This window comes from Carcharodon carcharias, chromosome 13, assembly GCF_017639515.1.
Source record: "Carcharodon carcharias isolate sCarCar2 chromosome 13, sCarCar2.pri, whole genome shotgun sequence".
Taxonomy (NCBI): domain Eukaryota; kingdom Metazoa; phylum Chordata; class Chondrichthyes; order Lamniformes; family Lamnidae; genus Carcharodon; species Carcharodon carcharias.
Genome location: NC_054479.1, coordinates 99,132,473 through 99,148,285, shown reverse-complemented (window position 1 = coordinate 99,148,285; position 15,813 = coordinate 99,132,473).

Sequence of the window (15,813 nt, the reverse complement as noted above, 5' to 3'; positions counted from 1 at the left end):
TGCAATTTGAGATTCCAGTAGAATTGACTCTGATAGACGAATAGTTGGATTCAAGGTTCCAGTAGAGTTGACTCCAATAGACCAGTAGTTGATTTCGAGGTCCCAGTAGTGTTGAATTCGGTTGAGAAGGAGAGAGATCGGGTACCTGCACAATGGCGATTTTCAGGCGTGTATGGCTATTACTTCTGAGTCAAACTTCCAGCACTTGCTCCCTCAGAACACCCATCAACAGACAGGCACCAGGGTAGCTTTTCAGCTACTTTTAACCCTCATTTGTATATTCCAAGTGGGAAGCGAATTTACAAATCTGTCTGGACATTGATACTCATCTCACCCTATGTCCCATTGTGTCTGCTGGAGGGAGCAATTAGGTTTTGGATGTCTTTAGAAGTACTTAATCTGGCAGCAGGGTGAGATTCCATTACCTCTTAGGGAGCCACCCTGCAGCATTCCAGCCAGTGGCTTGTGTGCATTTTTAAAAACTCAGGCCTTATTTTTAAAGTCCATTATTTCCAGATGCAATTTGGTGATTTCCTTCATTATTACGACAATTAGTGTTGTGACTAAAACTGCCAACTTCCTTCCTAATAACTTCACCCACCAGCAGCTAAGGGCTCAGCTTCTCCACTGCTTCCTTACTGTTTCCCCTTGGACTTCTATCCGTGAGACTTTGTTGAATGAACTGAACACATTGTGCTACAGTGAAGATACAATAAACTTGCAGTCCTCATTGACTGGAATCTCAGAATTGCCCATAAAAGTCAATTGCTTTATTTTAATTCCATTGAGAAGAGTTTATGTAGTATCCACTTAAATTAATGGATAATAAATCATGTGGAACACAAATTGAGTGCACTGACCTCTGCCAACATTCCTGATATTAGGCCCATCAAAAGTTGTGTGCCAACTTGTAAAATTTCTTCCTTTTTAAATATTTACACTGACCAATGATTAAGACAAATTTCTCTTATGTGTTTGTGACACATAAATCCCAGTTAATAACTTAATACTTGCAATGTTATTGCATTATTCAATTTAGAGAAACAAACTTCTCGAAGTTTTGTAAATATCCTTGTGGATAGAGGTTGACAAAAGCTATTTGGGCCATTCTTACATTTTAATACATCAATAGCGCAATGTATTTGTGATGCATCATTTTTATCAAGGCTTCATTTTTAATCCTTGCAACTCAATTTCTCTCCCTTCTGACACAAACATAAGTTGCTCCACATGGAAGCTGGAACACCACCACCTGGAAGTTACCTTCCAAGCCATTCGCCATCCTGACTTCTAAATATATTGCTGTACCTTCACTGTTGCTGGGTCAAAATCCTGGAACTCCCTCCCTAACAGCACTGTGAGTGTACCTACACCATGTGGACTGCAGTGGTTCAAGAAGGCAGCTTACTAATGCCTTCTCAAGGGCAGTTAGGGGCAGGTAGTAAATACTAGCTTAGCCAGCAATGCCCACATCCCATAAATGAATAACAAAATGTTTAAAGAATTTCTTCCATAGTTTCCTTTGGAATAATTTGGCTTATTTTTGGGTGTATGATAAAGAGGAGCTCCACATTTAACAACATTCAGTTGAACAATGTTTTGTTCCTGTCCATCTAAAAGGAGTTTGCATTATTGATTATAGAATTCAACAATACTGAAAAATCATTTTACCATTTCTGTGATAAAAGCTGTGTGATAATTCAAATGCAGGTGCATTGTGTCCTAGCTGTGCTTATTGGTCATGAGATACTCAGTAGATTATTAAGATTCAAACAATCGTTGGCTGACAAACAAGTAGCAAGCTGAAAGATTCTGCAAAAGCTAGACCATGGAAAATGTATTCAAAGGTAACAAGAATAGTACTAGAGTCCAATGGTGAAGACAGGTGATGACAGTGTACTGTGCTTTCTTTCAAGTTAGCTTTTAGTTTCTAGTTGTGGTTCAGTTGTGTAATTTCAGTGCATTGATATCACTGCTGTTAGGTGACATATCAATTTCAAGCCTTTTCCAGTATTGTAAATCAATATGTTCTCTGCTTGTTTTAGGTTCATTGCTGCTCTTCTAAAGTTACAGGACGGATACACCCTACACAGGTACCTTTATTTCATTGCAGTCAAGGTTACAAAATATTAGAACAACCCTTGCACTTTTTGCAAAGTTTGACAGCAGCTATATAACAATAAATTGGGCTAGTGTTACGGCACAGCGGTTGGTAAATGCTGAGTTGTTCAAATCTCAGAGGGAAACTTGAAACAACTGCCACAACTATTTTACAATTGGTATTTATTTCAAGATGCGTGCCTTGTATTCAGTAGTAATAAGACCACTGAGTCTTATAGGTTTCTTACAAAACTAAATTAAACGTTTATTAATAGAAAAAAATTATTTTAAGCACATACATGGGTTTACAAGTCACTTCTATGATAACTCCTACCTCCCCTAGTTAATCTAACTCCCAGTTACACCTCCGTCAAGGCAACAGTAAAACAGATAGGCCAGGGTTTTCAGTTCGGCTTGTGGGCACGCACCTGACACGTGAGCGTGAAATAGTGTGAGATATTTCGGTCAGTGGGCGCGCACGGGAGTCGGCAGCGTGCCTGCAGACAATTAAGAGGGCTGTTAAGCCCATTAATTAATTAATTAAAGTGAAATTTTCCCTGCCATCCAACCTTACAGTTGGCAGGCAGGCAAAAAGGACAAGGCCCTTTGCATTTTTTGAGAAACCTCATCTGGAGCAGGATGAGGTTTTGAACAGTGATTAACAAAATAAAATTTTAAACTCATTTTTAACATGTCCCTGCTCATGTGACAGAGCCACATGGGGGGACATGTTTTCCTTGTTTTTGAATTCTTTATTTTTAATGTTAGAAATCTTCAGCTCCCTGAGGCAGCTCTGTCCCTTCAGGGAGCTTTCACTGACTGCACCCGCTGTGCATGTGCATGTGCAAACTTCAGCACTCGTGCTCCTCCCGCCTCCGCCCCGGCAGCGCTGAGGTTATCGGCATACGTTTCGCGCTGGCTGGCCGTAAAATTCAAGGTTGGGGCCTGATTGCGGGTGGTGGACAATTGTGTGGCCGCTCCCGGGCCTGCCCACCACACCCGCCCGACAAGGGGAAGATCCTCCCTATAGATTTTATAAGACCCTGGCAAAGCAACATAATACCCTGATCCGTCGAATTCAAAGTGAGTTTTCTTCACTTCAGTTTGTGTAGACAGCAACTCGAGGCTTATAGGCTGGAGGCTTTTCACACTTGATAGATCTTAGAATTCCTTCGTCTCACACATCAGACAGCATTTTTCCAGTGGGGGGAGTGGGGGGGTGCCCGCTCGCTGACACGTAAAATGACCCGCGGTGACGTTGGGTGTGTATCCCGACGTCGCCGTGCGTCATTTAGATTGTCAGCTCGGCGGGCGCGCAGCTGTCTTGACTGCATGCCCGCTGAACCGTCAAAAGCTTATTAAGGCCTGTTAAAAACTAATTAAAACAATTAAATGAGCTGCCCATCCAACCTTAAGGTTGACGAGTAGATGAAGAGCCTTTGCATATTTCATGGAACCTCATCCACGGGCGGGATAAGGTTTCATGAAGTGTTTAAAAAAATCAGTAAAATTTTTTCCAAAATTTCATTAACATGTCCCAGCTCATGTGACACTGTCACATGAGGGGACATATTTCAAAAGTTTAAAAATCCTTTATTTCAAAGTTTAACATTGAAACAAATCTCCCTGAGGCACCTCCTTGCCTCAGGGAGATCTCTGCGCTCTTTAGCGTGCATGCACAAAACAGCGCATGGAACCACTCAGGGAATATCCTCCCCGTCCACACAGGGAGCGCACAGCGCTTCCGGGCGAGCATCACGGTGGGCGGGCCTTAATTGGCCGGCCCACATAAAATGGCGGCGTGGACCTGATCGGGCTCGCGCCCACCCCTGCCTGCTCCAGCACAACCCCCCGACGGCCATAACCTCATCTCCTTTATACAGGTTTCTCCCTTTTTAATGTAAATCCCATTGTCCCAATATGTCTTTTCAACTCTACTTTTCTAATAATAAAAACCCTTCATAGTACGAATTTTAACAGCAAGCTTTGGGAAAAATAAACACACTATTTGGCTTCTTCTAGCTAAATGTAACATTTCACCACTTCTTTTGAAATTCAAATTACCCTGGTTTATCTAAAAATGTAAAATTTACCTTTACACCTCACATTCTAAAACTTCAGCCATGTTTACTTATTTAACATTTCAAACCTAGCTTCTCTTTTTGATACATCAAAGCCTTCAGACCAGCTGCCTTTAATTCAATTATGTCTCACACACAAAGATACACACAAAAAAACCACATACAGACACACACCACTCCTATCTTACAATGAATTTCAATAATATTATGAAAATTATTATATTTTCCTAACAGCTAGGTAAACTTGATGGCGTATTACAACAAAAACAGAAAATGCTGGGAAAACTCAGCAGGTCTGACAGCAACTGTGGAGAGAAAAGCATAGTTGATGTTTCAAGTCCATATGACACTTCTTCAGAGCTGGAGAGAAGTAGAAATGTGATTAAATGTATACTGTTTAAGGTGGGTGGAGCAGGTGAACCTGGATAGAAGGCCAGCAATAGGTGGGAGTAAAGAAGAGACTGATAAAGATGTCATGAACAAAAGGACAAGGGAGTGTTAATGGTAGTGGTAAGGGCTAAAAGAGGTGCTGATAGTGGCAAAGGTTTTTGTTCATGACATCTTTATCAATCTCTCCTTGTCCCTGCCTATTGCTGGCCTTCTATCCAGCTTCACCTGCTCCACCCACCTTAAACAGTGTAAATTTCATCGCATTTCTACTTCTCTCCAGCTCTGAAGAAGGGTCATACGGATTTAAAATGTCAACTCTGTTTCTCTCTCCATAGATGCTGCCAGGCCTGCTGAGTTTTTCCAGCATTTTCTGTTTTTGTTTCAGATTTCCAGCATCCACAGTAGTTTGCTTTTATCTTGATGGAATATTAATTTAACCTACATTTAGTGTTTTATCCGGCAATAATTGCAGAATGACTTGCATGTGGACAGTTCAACAACGGCAGTGCTATGTGTTTGCCTCTGACATCAAGCTGTTTGCCCATCTGGTGGTTTATCACCGCCTCCGTGCTTTAACATCCGAGTCAGCAGATGGAGATTGTACACTTCATGCTGCAAATTGTAATTTTTGCTTTGAGGGCACAGATACAGTTGGAGTGCCTTTATTTAAGTTTGCAGATTCTTTACATGTTGAGGGGAGAAAAAAAAGCCTGACTATATATTGTTGTATTTAATGGTGGAAGAGTGATTTGTTTGCAGCCAAATAAGTATTGAATACCCCAGCTAAATACTGAAAATTCCCCAAAATAGAATGTGCTTATCACTGAAGTATGTGGGAAGGCAGTCTGCAGTCTGTGTCCTCTGTGCAAATGTTGCATCTGTGCTAAGGAATAAGAAATATATGAATACTGTTTATTTAAATTAAATAATCTTAACAGCACGGTCTCATTTAAATAAATCTTGATAAAGACCCATTCAATAATTGTTCAGCTTCACTCGCTGGCCAGCAGATGGAAGTGGGAATTTGGGATGGTGAATTGATTCAGCTGATTTATTCTTATGAGGCCCAATGATAAATTTACTTCAATCCTCAGGCCTCTTCATTTGAACACTTGGATGGGGGCACATCCAGGCAATCAGTGGGTGGAGAGGTTCCACATCGCTTGTTGTGTGCAGTCATTGAGGACTATGGATACCCTCATGGTAAGTGATTAGCGATAGCTGGGGACTTCCTCTCAAATGTAGGGGGGAGGTTTAAGGGATCCTTGAGGGGCCTGGGAGAAATACTTGATGGCCCACAAAAAGCTCAAAGAGAAGGACGTTTATATTTTGACCCCTTCTGATCAGTTGGCTCCTGTGCCATAGTTCAATTATTGGGCAGCAGACAGTACAGGACTCCCTTGGTTTACCATTACTATTACATTGCAGCAGCAATTATATCACCAGACTGTGACTTTTACATCTCAACGAGCCCACAACCTGCTTTAAGCACCAGCCTCATTGACAGCCTGAATCGCTGGTTTTAATATTATGGCAATTTAGAGGCAGGATTTAAAATTACAAGACTAAATCCCCTCTGACCCTTTCCTCCGTTGGAGGAATTGGAGGGAGGGGGTGGCAGGAATGCCAGGATAAGTAAAAGCTGAGACTGTTGTCTCAGGTAGACAATGAATACCAGCCGGGCACCTGTGAACATTGAATGAAGGGGGGAAACTAAAGGCAGAGACTTGAATGAATGACCTGCACTTCCCTAACAAAAGAGCAGAAATTTGAAACCAGAATGGAAAATGCTAGAAATGCACAGGTCAACCAGCCTCTGCATAGAGAAAAGAGAACTTAAAGTTACAGATGTGGGGCTGAGTACTGATGAAGCGTTACTGTTTCCAGTTGCTGCTACATGTTTCTGTTTCCAGTATTTTCTTTTTTTAATCTCCCATTCCTCTCTTTGCCAAGGAGAGAGTGTGGCAAAAACAATTCAAACTCAATGAAACAGTAGCCAGGAGAATCCCTTGGAAATGATCCCGCTCCTTTGGCATTACTTTATTGGAAGAGCTGCTGAAGCCCACTTTTACGCATGAAAAACTGGGAAGTTTCCAGCACACATCTAGCTATAACAGAAAGCTGGAAATAGCCAGCAGATCGGACAACATCTGTGGAGAGAAAAAGGGAGTTAACGTTTCAAGTTGAATTTGGGCCTTTTTCCAGCAGTCACCAACAGTCCTTTTATGGATTGCAGGTTGGAAATGCTTGCAAGCTCCAACTAGAAAAATTACATTTTGAATCTGGGCCTAAAATGAAGCTTGTGATCTTTTCCAACATTGCCAAGGCCCTAACTAATTTCGCAGTGTCCCGAATATAAGTGCAGATTGGGTGCAGGCCTCTGCACCGATAAATTGATCGTGTTTCTTATCTGCTGCTTATTTTTTTAATTTTGTGGGCTTGAGCTTTTTGTTAGCATTGTTGCCCCAGTGAATGCTTGCAAATCAGAACACCAGATCTGTTAGTACCAGTAACCAGAGATAAATTAATGGGAAGATAAACTTAAACTTTGTCTGTGTTCCTTGAGGTACTCGATGGTACACGAGAAGACAGTTGGCTGAACATTCCTGATATAGGACATCTGCTGTTATGGAACATGAATCATGATAGTTGCACCCTGATAATGTTTGTGAGTTGAACTGGAAATCTGATTTTAGACAAAAGGGCCATAATTTCTATGATGGTGAATAATTGAAAAAAACGATATTTTCTTGAAAAGAATGGACTATTAATGAAATAAGTAACTGAAATGTGCAGTGAAAAAAAATAATTTTGATGCTCCTGTAATGCTGTTCCTCTGACTCTTCATGAGCAGTAAACTGGCAGAAGATTCACCTGTCCGGGAATGCACAATTATTGTGCAGAATAAAATCCTGGTTCAATGATCAGCTTGGGTAGACTAACAAAATTCTTGGGTAGTTTTTTGTCTGTGCCACATGAAATCTGTAAAGCCCTTTAACAGTGTGAGTCCTCAAAAAGGATGAGTCATCCACTCCGGGCAGCACTGAAGATGAAAATCCACTCGGTGTGGTCTCCGCTTCTCCATCAGAGACGGTCCCGAAAGTCGAACCTGACACTTAATTTCCTTATGCAGGGGTCCTCCAGGCCACTTGATTTTCTGTTGACTTTCCGCCCAGAATAGGCATGTGTTGACCAACGGGATTTAAATAAGGCCAACTCACCTTGCTACCTAAACAAGCCTCCCAGAGTTAAAATCGGAACCTCAGATTCAAAAATATTTGACTATCCTACAATTAATTGAACAAAGCATCCTAATCTGTGTTTGTTTAATAGCTCAGTTCCTTTTCCTGAAGCCTGCAGTTTGAATAAAGTAGAATCAACAAATGTATTGAATTCATTTGGAAAGTGGTTCAGTTTTTAAGCTGCAGCTGGACTTAAACACTTTGGCGCTGATTTTGCACATTAGAATGCATCACTAGCATCCTTTTCCTGAGTGATCAGAGCAGGTTATACCAGGTCAGTGTCTTGTTTCCATGTGATGTGTGTTTCCACGTGATGTGCATTTCCAGGCTGGGACAGATGTGAGTGGGGCATGCATGCCTGAAGAAGATACAGAAACATAAATTCATTACAATGATACCAAAACTGCAATGCCTTCCAAGCTATTCCCCTTCATTAACACTGCTCATTAGAGAGGTAAGAAAATGTTAACAAAATTCTGTGGTTGGCAGTTGCCATAGTGTCCCTGGGGTACATAGCTTATTAGAGAGATAGCAATCCTTGTGCATGTTATTGAAAGGGAGTCTTGATAATAGGTTGCACTGCGAAACTAGCAAATTTGGAAAGCTTATTTTTTTCTCTCTCAGCTGTTACCATTTCCCTTTGCACAATAGGTGTTTTCCTCGAGGGCCTATTGTACTTTGGTTGCTTGAAGGAACAGGAGATGGGTGAGGAAAACCCCTTTGGATGCTACAGAAGTGAAGCAACATTCTAGAAGTAGAGTTGGTACCTGCCATTACACTGGCAACAGATTAAATCAGCACTAACACAACTACGTATATGGAGGTGATGAGAGCAATTCTTTTGGAGGCTCCAAGGCACAAGAAAAGTAGTAACGTTCTGCTGAAGGATCTGCAGGTAATATCATGGCATTGGTGGCAGTGAAGGCGACAATGATTATGAACTTTTCTTTTGCCTCTGACTCAGTAATAAATGCCAGACCACAGTATATCAGTATGCAATGCAAGAGCAAGCCAGGCAATAGAGAATAGTTTAATACTTTATCAAATGGTATATTCCCAAAGTCTAGTGAGACATTGTGGCCACTCATATGCTCCAACACAGAAGAGCACCTCTTAAACAATTCCTAATTTAAAAAAAATCCTAACTCAGATCAAGTCTCATTCACTCATCACTCCTGTGCCCTCTGATCTACATTGGCTGCATGTTCGACAGCGTCTCAGTTTTAAATTTCTCATCCCTGTTTTTGAATCCCTCTCTGGCCTCATCACTTCCTATCTATGCAAACTCAACCAGCCCTACAACCCTCTGAATTAACACTACTCCTCCAATTCTGGCCTCATGCGCATTCTCGATTTTAGTTGCTCCAACATTGGCAACCATGCTTTCAACAACTCAGGCTCTTAGTTCTCTAGAATTTCCTCCCTAAACCTCTCCACTTCCCTCTTCTCCTTTATAATACTCCTTAAAACCTATCTCTTTGTCCAAGCTTTTGGTCACTTGTACTAATAGTGCTTTGTGTGATTCAATGTCACATTTTGACTGATAGCACTCCTTTGAAGCACCTTGTGATCTTTTACAATGCTATATTAATGCAAAATTGTTGTTGTTTACTGCAGCTATGTTCAGCTTGTGTGTGGCAGAATACTGCAAATGAATTCCTGATTTTCCAGGCAGCAGTTATAATGCATTCATTTCAAATCAGCACCAAATCTTGTGCAATACTCAACCTGTGAAAGGTTCAATCCTCGGAAGACCACACATGTGCAACTCATGACCTGGACGCCAGTAGAGAACAGGTATGAGGTGCATTCTACCAAGGTTTCCATCACTGAGTACACCACTGACATATTAAAGCATCGATTTTGATGCTGTGCCAGGTCAGAGTGCATCCTTCATACAGCCCAGCTAACACTTCCAGGATATTTGTTGCATTCTGCATTCTCCATGACCTGGTAATTGAAAGTGACATGTAAATGGAGCAGCTGCAGTGAAAGGTCCTTTGAGGATCAACTGAAAGATGGTGCTGAGGCACCTGAGGAACCTGGTAGACAGTTGCGAGTGTAATTTGACAGATATTGATATGGTACAAAACAAAAACAGAATTACCTGGAAAAACTCAGCAGGTCTGGCAGCCTCGGCGGAGAAGAAAAGAGTTGACGTTTCGAGTCCTCATGACCCTTCGACAGAACTTGAGTTCGAGTCCAAGAAAGAGTTGAAATATAAGCTGGTTTAAGGTGTGTGTGTGGGGGGCGGAGAGAGAGAGAGAGAGAGAGAAGTGGAGGGGGGGATGTGTGGTTGTAGGGACAAACAAGCAGTGATAGAAGCAGATCATCAAAAGATGTCAACAACAATAGATGTCAATCTTTTGATGATCTGCTTCTATCACTGCTTGTTTGTCCCTACAACCACACCCCCCCCTCCACTTCTCTCTCTCTCTCCGCCCCCCCACACACACACCTTAAACCAGCTTATATTTCAACTCTTTCTTGGACTCGAACTCAAGTTCTGTCGAAGGGTCATGAGGACTTGAAACGTCAACTCTTTTCTTCTCCGCCGATGCTGCCAGACCTGCTGAGTTTTTCCAGGTAATTCTGTTTTTGTTTTGGATTTCCAGCATCCGCAGTTTTTTTGTTTTTATATTGATATGATACACCTTATCCTAATGTCCCTTTGCAGTTCCAGTCCTCTTTGCATCTTCCCCATCCCCTGCAATAATTCACAGAAAACACCTGTGCCATCATTCTACATGTCTACCAGACAGAAAACACTTTTTGCTGCACACATCTTTTCCCCAACCATGCTCTGCCGCTCCTGTGCTAACATGCTTCATTTTCCAAACTGTTATGTGCCTGCTATCAAAGACCATCTGTTTTTTTGATTACCTCGCCTGCTGATTTTTCTCACTGCAGTCCGTATGGCTAGGGTTTCTTTTTATTCTTTTCACAGGATATGGAGATCGCTGGCTAGGCTAGAGTTTGTTACCCATCCCTCACCGACCTGGAGAAGGTGGTGATGCGCCGCCTTCTTGAACCGCTGCAGTCCATGTGGTGTAGGTACATCCACAGTGCTGTTTGGAAGGGAGTTCCAGGATTTTGACCCAGCAACAGTGAAGACACGATGATATATTTCCAAGTCAGAATGGTGAGTGGCTTAGAGGGAACTTGCAGGTGGTGGTATTCCCATGTATCTGCTGCCCTCGTCCTTCTAGATGGTAAAGGTTGAGGGTTTGGAAGATGCTGTCAAAGGAGTCTTGGTGAGTTGGTGCATCTTGTAGATGGTACACACTGCTGCCACTGTGCACTAGTGGAGGAGCAGGTGCCAATCAAATGGGCTGCTTTCTCTTGGATGGTGTTGAGCTTATTGAGTGTTCTGGAAGCTGCACTCATCCAGGAAAGTGGATAGCATTCCATCACACTCCTGACTTTTGTCTTGTAGATGGTGGACAGGCATTAGGGAGTGAAGGGTTGAGTTACCCACTGCAGAATTTCCAGCCTCTGACTTGCTCTTGTAGCCACAGTATTTATTCACTTCGCTCTTGCTGTTATTTAGGAGTGTGACATCGAGGGTCTGGGTGGTGTATGAGGTGCATCTGGTTCAGAAGGCCCTGCCACAGCCTTACCTGCAGAAAGTGGAAAATGCCATCAATTGGTTGCTATTACAACTTATTGCCAAGCAACTTACATTAAAATAAAAACAAAAAACTGCGGATGCTGGAAATCCAAAACAAAAACAGAATTAATTACCTTACATTAAAATTCTGGCAGGAAACTGCTAGTTAATGCGAGCTTTTATGTCAATGATAATGGCCTGGATTTTAATTTTCAGTGGTGAAGTGACTGGCATGGCATGGATTTCACTTTTCATGGCATTAATTTCATTCTGGCACCAACTAGAGGGGATATCTTGCATCCAGTGATATTGATGTCATCAAACAGGCTAAGGAGCCAATCACATTAAAGAATTCTCATAGCTAGCAAACCTGGAAGTAACAATCAGGTTTTATAATTTTTTTCAAAATAATTTTACAGAAAGCAAAATAAAGATTGGGACATACACATGGGATTAAGGTGGAGCTGAAATATCATAAATAAACTTTAAAAATGGTATTTTAAAACATATAGAATATTTATCATGGAATGAGGAAACTTGACGTTCCCCAAATATAAAATAATTTTTTTAGGGCCAGAGATGCTACTCAGCAGTAATTATGGCATTAAAAACTCAGTTACATGTCATTCAACAAGGTGTAACCTTTTCAAAAGTTCTTACAGTGAAAATAATAGTGGAGAAAGTGGAAGTTCATGTTAATTCAGTGATTTTTATTGATGTTTAGCTGCAAGGTCTTCAATAATGCACCTGGTGGAACAATGGGGAATCACTGACAGTGCCCTTTGCATTTTTGTGCATTTTAGCTGCGTATGTGTGGATGTCAGATGTTGCTGTCAGTTTCAGAGTAATGACAGCAATCACTGACAATTTTGAGATCAATGCAGCCATAAAAATTAGGCCATTGTGACTAAAAGACTGGAGAGTGAAAGCAGACAAGTGTTGATCAAATCCTGTACTGGTGCCTTGCCTCCTATTTCTTCATCCAAGTCCTGGCATTGTATTTCAAATGACTGCTCCTTAAAAGGGGAAAGAAGACATAGCTTGGCCAGGCCTCCACCTGTCATCATCATCATCCACCTCCATCTGGTTATGTGCAAAAAGTCAGAGACAGAGTAATGCAACTTTATTAGCTAGTCATATCGTGAAATTGTTGTGCTGTCTGCAGATAGTGGAAAGACACTAACATGTAACACGCATGTAGTGCACACGGAAAGAACTGGCAAAACATTATGTGAACATAGAAAGCTGGATATGCATATGAGCAAAGGCGTGTTTAGGGAATCCACTGGTCATGGAGGGAGAGCTAAAGGCAAGAACAGACAATTTTGAAGAGCAGCAGTCATGTCAGGCCAAATGTGAGGCTGGAGTAAATAGGACACCAAGATTATGCATTGATAACTTCAACCTTACTGAGCAGTCAGGAAATAAGATGGAAGAAGATAGCCAAATAATGGGAGGGCTGCTTTAATTAGCAATTAATATTTATGGTTTAAAAAAATGAATTCAGTGCTAGCATCCACAAATAATTATCCACCCTGTCTTCTTGGCAATGTCAGGCACCCTAACTCATAAAACCTATGTCTTGATTCAATAAGCAAGTACTGGACGTCTGCCTATGAGATGGAAAGTGCCTTAAGTTCAGCACAACTCACCTTCTTCAGTTCCTCCTGGGGATATAAGAAGCTAAGAGAGGCTCTTGGATAGATTGCCTCTCCAGAAACCATAGGCTTCTTGGTTGTGATATTCTGACAAATCTTTTCAAGTCCCACTTGTTTTGTTTATTCCAATTCAGAACATTTTATACTTCATCTAAATTTCTCTCTCCTGTGTAAAGCCGTTAAATAAATCAGTGAGAACTGTAACCTTCAAGCTGTAGGGGGTTTAATGCCCTTTTTCTGATCTCAGCAACAATTTCAGCAAAGCTCATAAACTATATGGCAGAGAATTCCCACATGAGCATCATTTGCATCTTATTGTTTTGAATTGATCTATCTCATCACTGATACAGATCCGTGAAGTGAAAGTATACTGAGTAGTGTAGCAGTAATTTCAGCAAGTCTGTCTTAATTTATGAAATGTGTCAAATTGTTGTTGAGATGTTTGGAAAACTCCTTATGGAGGAATATTTTGGGTGTGAGGGAAAGGAATTATTATGTGTGCGTGTGTTTGTGTGTTTGTATATGCGCGCGCATGGGTCTGTCTGTGTTGGGGAGGATTTTCTTGTCTGGGTGCCTTAGGGCACTTTTGATATCAATGTACTGCTGATCTATGAGTATAACATAACCTGCATTGCCAGTTCAAACTATATTGTAGGTGGTCATTGGACCAGTGGTGAATTAGATGAATTTATGCTAATTTATTATATTATAGAAAGTAGCTACTTAGCCTTAGTTAATATATTTAGCCTAGTTGTTGGTGCTGATAGAACATTTAAAATTAAAAAAACTGCAAGTTAATTTGCCAGGGAAACCAAATTGAAGTTTGAGGCCTATTGTGCCTCTTTGAAAGAGCTGTCAATTAGCCCACTTCCCTTCTCATCCCCCATAGACTGGAAAATTCCGCCTTTCCAAATATATATTCAATTCCTTTAGAAAGTTACAATTACATTTGTTTCCACCAATCTTTCAGGCAGTGCATTCCAGATCATAACAATTCACTGAGTGAAAACATTCTTTTCATTTCACCCTAGCTCTTTTTTAAACAATTATTTTAAAGCTTAGTGAGCAATCTGTTTTTATTTCAGATTTCCAGCATCCACAGTATTTTGCTTCTCTGTTCTTTCTACTTCCTTTAAGATGCGGTGATGGAAACCATTTGATCCTGAGGATGTGTTCCTCTTTCGTACCATTATTTTCTTCATTATTGTTATTTTGTTTACATTAGTTTTGGTGAGTCCCTATTGTTCTTTGTATCTCTCTCAGTTGTCAAGATTATACTCTTTTGCATTTTTGTATGCTTATTTTTTTAACTTTTGTTGTCCCTTATCTCTTTTGTCATCCATAACGTTTTTTTTTTGGCAAGTAGACCTCTTGCCTCTTTAGAGTATAAACTCTTCAGCGTATTTGCCTATTAACTGATTTGCCTACTTTACATTGGACAGTCTCATGTTCATTCTGTTAAAGTCATCTTTACCTAAATGTGGAATCCCATTAGATCTGGTTTTTACATTTCCAACATAAAGGAAGCAGGGGGCTCTGTAGCACTAGGGAAACTCAGAAGTAAGTGCAACGCCTCTGTCAGTGGCTCTTTAAATCAGTCACAGTATTTACATTTCTGGGTTTCCTGACTAATTAAATTGAGCGAGCGTGATGATGACCCACATTAATCGAAATCCAACTCCCAAATTTAAATGGACACTGCAAATGTGAAATTTGATGAATTTTGGAGTTGGAAGTAGAATAAAAGAAATTGACAGAATGGGTTGTCCATGTACAAAGGCTGTGCTTCACTTTAGTGATGACTCCCTGGATCTGATACTGGGGTGGGGGGCGGTGTAAGGGCTCAGAAGGAAATGCTGTTCCATGCTGACAGGAGGAAGAAGCCAGAATGTGGAGTAAACTCCATGGCCGGAGTTTGCCCATGAGGTAACCAGCAGGAGCATACTGCCCTGGTTGCGGATTCAGTGCCGAAAAGTAGTTTAACGACCTATGTAGAACAGAAAAGATAAGCACATTGCCAACCCCCGTACTCTTCGTACTCAAACCTACTTCACACACCAACCTACCTTGCTGATACACCCATCCTCTCTGGTGGTGCACTTCCTCACATCCACCGCTACTCTGTCATTTTCATACAATGTCAGACCTCTCCCTCATAGTCACCCTCAACAAATGCTCTCCATCTGTTCATTCATAAGTCTCTATTCCCCTCTTGCAGGAGAAGAGAACACAAAACATGAGGGAGACAGTGAACCAGCAGCCTTCAAATATCTCACAACTGATCCCTGCAGATGGGGAAGTGCTGGACATTGTGGAGTCTCAGTAAGTTTGCTCATCAGAGACAGGGAGATTGGGGACTCCCAGCTACCTGATGGTAGAGTTAAATATTAGACAGTCACATGGCATACAACACTCACTCATGTTGATACGATGTCAGCAATGAATGAAATATGATCTCGTACATAATGATCACATAAAACATCCTCACCTCAACAGTCCTATTTAATGTCTTTAACCTGCTAGAGGGCCTTCTATCCACCTGCAGGAGGCAGTGCAGGAGAATATTGAGGACTCCTCAAAAGAGGTCACTGTCTCAGGGTGCACCATCACAGAACTCATGCCGGCCATGCAGCAGCTCAAATACTCATAATTTGGTGGGACCAGTAAGGTAGATAGTTAGATTTTCACCTTATGATTCACAAATCATAAGTGAGCAGGTGGCGGAGCCAGGG